Below are 9,411 nucleotides of genomic sequence, written 5' to 3' on the forward strand. Positions count from 1 at the left end.
TTGCTTATAACTTCGTTTTTTTTAAATGGGACACCCTGTATATTTTTACATTTTTGGATTCTCCTCGATTTCTTCTTTCTTAAAATATAAGGTTTTGTAACATTATACAGGGTAGGTTAAAAGATAATTACGTTTTCTTATTAATTTCGTAGCAATATTCACACCCTGTAGGATTTTAGTAGTTTGACATAATAAACTGTATTTATGTTCAAATGATTTTTAATATAGTTTACTATTGTTAACAATTATTAGTAAGCTAAATTTTTAATTTTAGTATACAGGGTGGGTCGAAACTCGGAATGAGTATTTTTTGAGTTTTCTTAAATGGAACAGCCTATATTTTAGTATTGTAATGAAATGATATTTCACGGTACTTTTTTATTTCTTAAGCATTCCCTGTACTTAACTGCTTTAATTTGTGCTTAATTGTTAACCGCATCAACAATCTTAACTTCGATGGTATTTTGATAGCTCAATCATTATTGGCAATTTTACGTATCAGTCTAGATTAATATGTATTTATTTCCAAAAAAAATATTTGTGATTGAATATTTTCACGGCCAACCTAATACAATTTCACATATTTTGTGTTGCAATTAATGTTTGGCTTGAATCACCAATAAAGCAGTTAGGTATTTATAGGGAATGCTTAAGAAATTAAAAAGTACCATAAAATAACATTTCATTACAATACTAAAATGCAGGGTGTTCGATTTAAGAAAACTCAGAAAATAAGAAATTCCGAGTTTCGACCAACCTTGTATACTAAAATGAAAAATTTAACTATACCAATAATTCCTAACAATAGTAGACTATATTAAAAATCATTTGAACCTAATTAGAGTTTATTATGTCAAACTACTACAATCCTACAGGGTGTGAATACATCCTACCCTGTATATTACAAAACCTTATATTTAAAGAAAGAATAAATGGAGGAAAATCCAAAAATGTAAAAATATACAGGGTGTCTCATTTAAAAAAACGAAGTTACAGTCAACTTCCGGTATAACCGGAAGTAGCAAAGAGACCAATATATTTTCATTAAATAGTTCACACCTAAAAACCCCTGTATTCCAATTTTCATGATTTTCTTACCTTTAGTTCTCGAGATATTTCTAATAGGCCCTTTATCTGCCTCACCCTGTATATTCATGTAGTTTTGAAGCATAACCCTTTATTGGCGTATCAGTCAGTTTTAGTAAATACAAAAAACACAAAATAACTACTGAGTTCACTGACTCGTACGCTTTCAACCGACAACTCGGCTCAGTAATTAGCTTATCCAAAATTGGTAGATACGTTTCAACTTTGAACTTTTCTCCACCCTTTAGAAAAACTTCATTGGAATTGCCATCATCAAAATGTAGTTTTCTTGCTCGCTTTCGTTTACTCTCGTCGCAATATTCAGAGTAATCTTTTTCTCAAAGGCATCTTTCAGTGCGTCACAGTTTTTCGATTTCTTTCTAACGCATTAAATTGTATGTGACAGAAAAAAAGGCACGTCTGTGATTAGAGACATTTATAACATTTATTCTAGTTGTCGATAGATAGCGCTATAATCGAAAAAAAATTATTTATGAATTATATAATATATCTACGAATATAATCTGTACAATTTATAAGACTATACAAATCAAAGAAAATGCCATTTTACTAATGCAATAAACACAATTGCTTTATTTTTATGCCAAATTGCAAATAAAATGGACAGCATAGGTACTGTACTGATGATATTGAACCTGAAATTGAAGATGAACTAGTGCAATTCAAATATTTATAGCCCAGCTTCAAGACTTACAGGGAAAACAATTTATTCCTGCTTTAGTGATTTTGGGTTATTTATGAGAACAAACTTGAATCGAAGTTTGCAAATGTGTTGGTAGCTTTTAAGATTTATCTTTTGCTAATGATTATAAATGCAACAAGCGAATGGTCATTTTGGATGGCACAAAGTCAGATTTAACTAAAATGTCATGTTAGAATAAATGTTATAAATGTATATTATCACGGCCTTACCTTTTTTTCTATCATTTAATCATTTGTGACGCACTGACAAATGCCCATGGAAAGGACCATACTACTTATTGTAGATCGCAGGCCTTCTGCTCGTAGTAAGCAAAATTATCTCTTTGGGATTTTAAGAACTCCACATAAGAATTTTAGAAGCTGAACTGCAGTTTGATGTTCAATCTCTTCTCTCTGTAAGGATTTACTGTAGCGTTGATGCGTTCTAAAATTGTTGCTCAAAGTTCATTCATTATGAATGTTTCTTTTTTTGATATTCCTTTCAACAAAAACTTAGCCTCATGAACTGTTTCAGCTTTCTGATTAGTTTCTTCAGCAACAGTACGAAAAGCAGATTTGAAGGCGCTGTAACCTTTAGACAAAGCTCTAGTTGCATCATTCCTTGCACTTCATGTAGTGCTACTTGTTCTTTTAAGCACTAAATCGTGGCAAATGGGACCGCTTATTTGAGTTTCATTTAAGCATTTGGTCATAACTTCCCAACGGTGAGTAGATGCTGAAAAAATTGTACACGGACTGAAAAATCCCAAAATTCGATATTGCTCCAACTAGAGATTTAAAATTTCCGGAAAAATTGGGTGCCGGAAAAAAACCTATTTTTTCCGGAAAAAAACAGGAAAAAATGGAAAAATTCGGAAAAATTGAAAGTTATAATATACACGATAACAGTGTTTTAGTTACTGAATTTATCATTAATATGAATCAAACAGAAGTACTTGCAAGGTAGGGCTCTGTAGGATTAGTTCTCGGTAAATAAAATACCCCTCGATTTTCGGGATTCCGGGAAAACTATGGTTAATTTCGGAGATTCTTCAAGAATGGCACGTTTTGTTAATTTTATTGACACGTTTTGTTAAAATTATTTTAAACAACGCATTTTAGTAGTTTATTTAGCCTTATCCGCAGTCAATGCGTGAACAAAGTGAAACTTTACTGTAAAATAATTGAGTGTCTTTGTTTTGAAAATTGTTAGTTTTTGACCAAAGTGTTTGTTCTGGTTTCTGGTAAGTAAATATTTTATAAATTTGGAATAGCTTTTAGTGTTTTGAAGGTGTGATTTCAGTTTCCATGCATATTTTTATTACTATTACTAATTTTGAAGATTTAAATTATCTGTATAACATACTGTATACTCATTCAATTACAATAGTATGGGCAGATTATCGGAGAATAGGCCATTTTTGGGAAAAGTTATTTTTGGAATTTTATTGCTGGAATCGAATCTTATGATTCTATATATTAATAATATGCAAAGTCCGCAGATAGTGTGCTACTTTTTTTATAAACAAAATGACGCCCGAAAATCGTGTTTTTTTCAATTTTTGCTCTATAACTCCAAAGATTTTAACTCAAAAACACCCAAATAAAAATTCACCATAATTAAATTCTGCATAGAGCAGGGGTGGCCAAACTGTGGCTCGCGAGCCACATGCGGCTCTTTAAAGGATTAATTGTGGCTCTCAATTAATTTACCCGAGTTCTTTATAATATTTGTGTTATTATATTTAAATAAATTATTATCGTTCCGTATGTGTTTCAAATTTAATCTGAATTACTGATAACAAAAATATGAAAGAATTAGTGAGTTTTTCATTTCCAGTACCATTATGACCCAAAACATCTCTGAAGAATTAGAATAATTCTAATTAATATTATTAATAGAGGTGCAAGAAGATCTAGTTCTACAATTAAAATAATAAGTCGACGCCGGATTACTGAATTTTGGAAATTTGTACCAAAATCGAAGTACCTATACAGAATCAAATATGGAAATAATTTTTGTCAAATTAGTTCCATATTCGAAACAACGTACGTATATTAATCATTTTATTCCACTCTAAAATTCGTGAAATCGAAACATCAATCAGTATTAACTAACGAGAATCTGAAAAAAATACTGAGAAATCACCAATTATTTACCAAATTTTAAAGAATTATCCAAAAAAAGTAAAATAAATATATTTTAAACTTTTTAGTAATTAAGTTTAATACACATTTTTTGTACATTTATTTATAGGTTTTCAATAATATAATTTCTGTAAAAAATATTTTTAAAAAACCTTTTTTGTATATTTTTAATTCGTAGTTAATTGCGGCTCGCGAAAAATTTCGAATTTTGAAAATAGGCTCGGACGATCAAAAGTTTGGCCACCTCTGGCATAGAGAAATGTTTTGCCTGATTTACTTCGACGAAAATTTTCTTCGGAAAATGCGGGTTTTTCCAACAAAAACTGTAATTTTCAACTAAAATTTTAAATTAGTAATTATTTATCAATAATTAAATAGCTTCGTGATGTAAAAGCTCTTTTGGTATAGATTATATTTCCAGAATCTTACAGAAACAATCTTGTTGTTTTTTCCGTCCAGGATGATGAAGCGGAGATCGAGTCTGAATCAGATGCTTGGTCTGATAATTCAGATTCCGACTAAGATGAAAATATACGACTGAGCGCTTTGATTAAATAATGTAAATAACCTTTGTAGTTTCGGTTTTTTATACTTTCCATTATTAGATAAAAATTATAATTTTTGACCCTATATAGGTATACATATATTGTACTTATATGTTAGAGATATTAATAAATATTTTTAAAGATATTCCTCCATTTATTTTTACAAAATATATTTAAAAAACTTTAAAATTTGTATTTTTTCACGTTTCAAATCTCCATTAAGAAATATTCAAATTTTCCCATTTTTTCCAATTTTTCCAATGATCTGGAAAAAAAACGGAAAAAACCTGTTTTTTCCCAATTTTTCCCGTTTTTTTCCGATATGCTAAATCTCTAGCTCCAACTCAACTTTCAGCACCACTTAATTAAGCTAAATTCAACTTAATTCAGCTTATTTAAAGCTAATCCAACTAAATTAAGCGAGTGTGCGTCACAAGGAATGTAAATTGAAAGTTTGTTAATTTTAGGTAAATGAGCTTGGAGAGCATTGTATATTGTATTTGCCATGTTTGCTGCATTGTCGCATGATTGCCCCTCATGTCGTTTACATCAATGCCACAGTCGTTTGAAAAGGTTAAAACAGCAGAAGAACGGTCATTCTGTTCCAAAGAACAAAACAAAACTAAGAAGAAATAAGAAGCTAAATGATAAATTCTGCGGGAAACTAGAGCGAAATGCAAGGATAGTGGAGGAGAGGGTAGAGAGGGTCTCTGACTCATTTGTTCCTCTTGCTCTTACTACTTTTCTAAGAAACGGTGCAGACTCACAGGCAGTGCCAGTACTGTTCCTTCTACCAAACGCCATTCATTAGCGACTTATTACTTATTCTTACAATATAGGCTTTCTATGTGAACAAAAGTTGCGGTTTTATAATATAAATACTCAGTGGCGTAGCTGAAGATTGCGGGCCCCCCGCGACTATTTTTGTGGGCCCCCGTATTATAAACATAACGATAACTAATAAAAGTATAATATGTAATTACTAAAATATGTGTAAATGACAATAATGCCTTTCTTTAATAAGTCTTCATCAGCTAGTGTTAATAGATTTTTTGGGAATAAACATGAAAACCTATTAGGTATACCTTCATGTCTCTTAATCCCACAAACCTATTAGTAAGTTGTTGCAATAGTATATCTAAATTTACATTGAAAACATTAACTTCAAAACTTTTTTTGCTACATGTTATTTTTTTGTCGCAGCTGAGCTCATCGTAAATTTCTTTATACGTTTTATCCGTTTATTTTTAAATTCCGATATAATTTTCACTATTCTGCTATTCCTGCTGCTTCTGATAAAATTTCGGAAAACGAATTTCTCATTTCTCGAAGATTATCACGAGTTTTTTCAAAAAGTTGAAGGACCGTTAACTCTGCCGTTTCAGATTGCAAAAGTTTTGATGTTAGATGAATAAAGTTAAGTATTTTAGATTGAATAGTAATGTTAACGGCAAATTAAAAATTATTCATATGCTCTAATAATGCATTAGCTTCTAATTCTTCTTATTATATTATGATCCTTATGACTGATGACCTAGCTAGGAGAAGGAAAGGAAATGCTAAATGAGTTAGACATTATCTGCTGGAAAATAGGCCTGACAATGAACTTTTCTAAAACTAAAATGACTAATCTGATTCCTAGCGGACAGCTGATTACACGTGAACAAGAAGTAGAACTGGTGAAAAAGTACATTTACTTGGGTCATGAAACTAGAATTGGCAGAGATAACCAAACGTGCGAAATAAAAAGAAGATTAACTCTTGCTTGGGCAGCCTACGGAGCTCTGAGAGACATATTTAGGAGCAGTATACCGATCAGTTTGAAAAGACAAGTGTTTGATCAATGTGTGCTGCCGGTAATAACATATGGAGCAGAGACACTGACTCTAACCAAGGCAACAGCGTCGAAAATTCGGGTTGCTCAAAGGCGTATGGAAAGATGCATGTTGGGTGTAACCCTACGGGATAAAATAAGAAATGAATATCTCAGACAAAGAACCGGTATCGCAGATGTTATAAAACGTATCACCAGGCTCAAATGGAACTGGACAGGACAGGTCGACAGGCTGAAAGATTCAAGATGGACACGAAACCTGATGGAATGGAGAACAAGAGAAGATAACCGCAGTAGAGAAAGGCCGCCTACACAATGGACAGATGATATCAGGCGGATTAGTAAAAACTGGCAACAATCAGTACAAAACCGTGTGAAAGCACGAAAAAGTGTGGAAACAATTGGGGGAGACCTATGTCCAGCAGTGGACATGAATTGGTTGAATGATGATGATGATGATTCTAATTTTTCATAGTTTTTTGATAGCAGTGAAGTTTTCGTTAAAGATTTCATTACTTGTCGGAAAGCTCGACGCAAAGCCATAACAGCATCATGTCTGGATCACCAGGTTTCACATAACCTTTTTAAGTTTTGGCAAAGGCGATGAATCCAAAGTCATAATAATACATAGCACACCCCATCTTTTAATACTTGCACAAAAAAAAACATACAATGTTGTAATCTCTTAATTATATCGTAAAAAACCAACTCCTGTACACCAGCAACGGCATCATTCAACACTAGGTTCATATTATGGGATGCACAATGAACATAGGAAACTGTTTTTTCAATGTCAGTTATGCGCCTTTGTACGCCTGAATAATAAATATACACCACTCATACCACTTGCCCCATCATACTCTTTCCTCTGCAGTTGTGTACGGAAAGGTGCTTTGATTGTATAAATTTTTAAAATTTCAATTACAGGACCTTCTGCATTTGGTCAAATATGCGAATAAATCCCAAACAACTTCCAACAACTTCTGCTTTGGAAGGTAAATTATTTTCATCGCAAGTTATTTTTACATACCGGAAAATAAAACTACGCTGATCGTTTTTGAAAATATCTTGAGTGGTATCAAGAATTATTGAATAAAAACAACTTTTTTTAACTAAATTAATCACTTTGTTTTCAGTTTCTTAAGCCAGCAAATTCATAACTTTGTTTTGTATTTGCGGGCTCAAGTAATCTGTTTAAGTTATTAAGTTATTGTTTTTAGCTAGTTTATTGTTTATCATATTTAGCTAGTAAAAGAACCATCGACAAAAATTAACTTTTTGGGATTCACTTTCATCTAAACTACAAACATGTCCACGAAACGCTAAATTGCACCCAAAAAGAGTAAGAGTTACGTCAATTACCTGCTTCATAACTTCCTTCCAGAAAGGCAGAATTTACGAAACAGTCATCAGACCAATAATGACATACTCGGCAGAAACACGACATAATACAGAAAGGACAAAAAGAAGTGCAGATATACGAAGGAGATGCAAGGTGGACAACATTAATAACTGGGTGAAAAACAGAAGAGTAGAATGAAACGGCCACATAAGCCCAGTGGCGGCTGGTCAGAGGAGGCAAGGGAGGCTTAACCTCCCCATAAATTTTTTACACATGCTACACTGTTTTGTTTACTTTGCTATTTTGCTTCGCGTTAGAGATATCGGAAAAAGTTATTTGAACAAGTTATTCCAAATAATATTCTAACCCCACATACCAAATTTCATCACAAAATTTGCACTTTTAGTTTTTTCATTATTTGTAGTCAGGACCTTAAAATCGCAGAGGAGGCTGCTGGCCGGGAAATCTCACTTGCTAATGCTCCGCGCAGCCCAGCAGCGTTTAAGAATAGTTTAAGGAGACCCGGTCTCCTTAGAGCTGCATTATCGCTTAACGCACACGCTGCTCGGAGATTGGGCAAGGGCGGCTAATCGGCCAGCAGCCTCCTCTGCGATTTTAGGATCCTGACTAATACAAATAATGAAAAAACTAAAAGTGCGAATTTTGTGATGAAATTTGGTATGTGGGATTAGAATAATATTTGGAACAACTTGTTCAAATAACTTTTTCCGATATCTGTAATGCAAAGCAAAATATCGGTAATTTACCGTGTTTTTGGAGTCGCAGTAGGCCGCTTTTAGAATTAAAAAAATTCAGTTGAGTATCTCAAAAAATGTGAACCTTCAACCTGTATGGACTGCAAAACTTCAAATCTGTATTTATTTTGATATGCATATCTACTTACATAGATAGAATTGTTAACAAATAAACGACACAAACTTTGGTAATACACTTTTATAATTAGACAAACTATTTTTAAAATGATATTATTTTATGAAATTGTGAATTATGATGATATTATAAAATGTAAATAAAAAATGATCAAAAAATGGGGCCTTAAATTAGATTTTTTGGCGGATTTTTTTGCTAGCGCAAATTTGTCTAGATATTTTACAGTTAGGTATAGCCTCCCCTATTGTAAAAATCACGAGCCGCCACTGCATAAGCCGAATGACAACAAATAGAGTAGTAAGGACGACGAGAGACGGTTCCTCAATAGGAAGACGATTATTGGGAAGACCACGAAAAAGATAGAATGATAACTTACTGGAGGCACATTGAAAAACAGACAGAGTCATGTCTACATAAAAAGAAGAACAAGAAGATTACTTCCTTCCAAATTTCCTATTTTGTTGCTTATTAGGAAAATATGTTTTGGTCCCCAATTTAAAGAAAGTATAAGTATTAAGCTTGAAGGCTTTAAGGACCCCCCCGCCTTGCGGACCCTGCGGGCCTGTCAGCTACGCCACTGTAAATACTAAATAAATGTAGTTTTATACGTCCACCATCACTTTTACAAAAAGTTCATCTAATGCCATCTCCTCTTTGTGAACACACACACCATCACTTTTATGGTATTGCGCGACATTTGAATTTTTCGGCAAAATATGATTTACAGTTTTTATTTCCTTCTAATTATTACTATTTCGTTTTGAGCCCTGCAAGGCCCCTTTTGGGGCCGAGGCCCCTAGGCAACTGCCTACTTTGCCTAATGGTTAATCCGGCACTGAGGCGGAAGGAGTATTGGAAGAAGG

This window comes from Diabrotica virgifera, chromosome 5, assembly GCF_917563875.1.
Source record: "Diabrotica virgifera virgifera chromosome 5, PGI_DIABVI_V3a".
NCBI lineage: Eukaryota > Metazoa > Arthropoda > Insecta > Coleoptera > Chrysomelidae > Diabrotica > Diabrotica virgifera.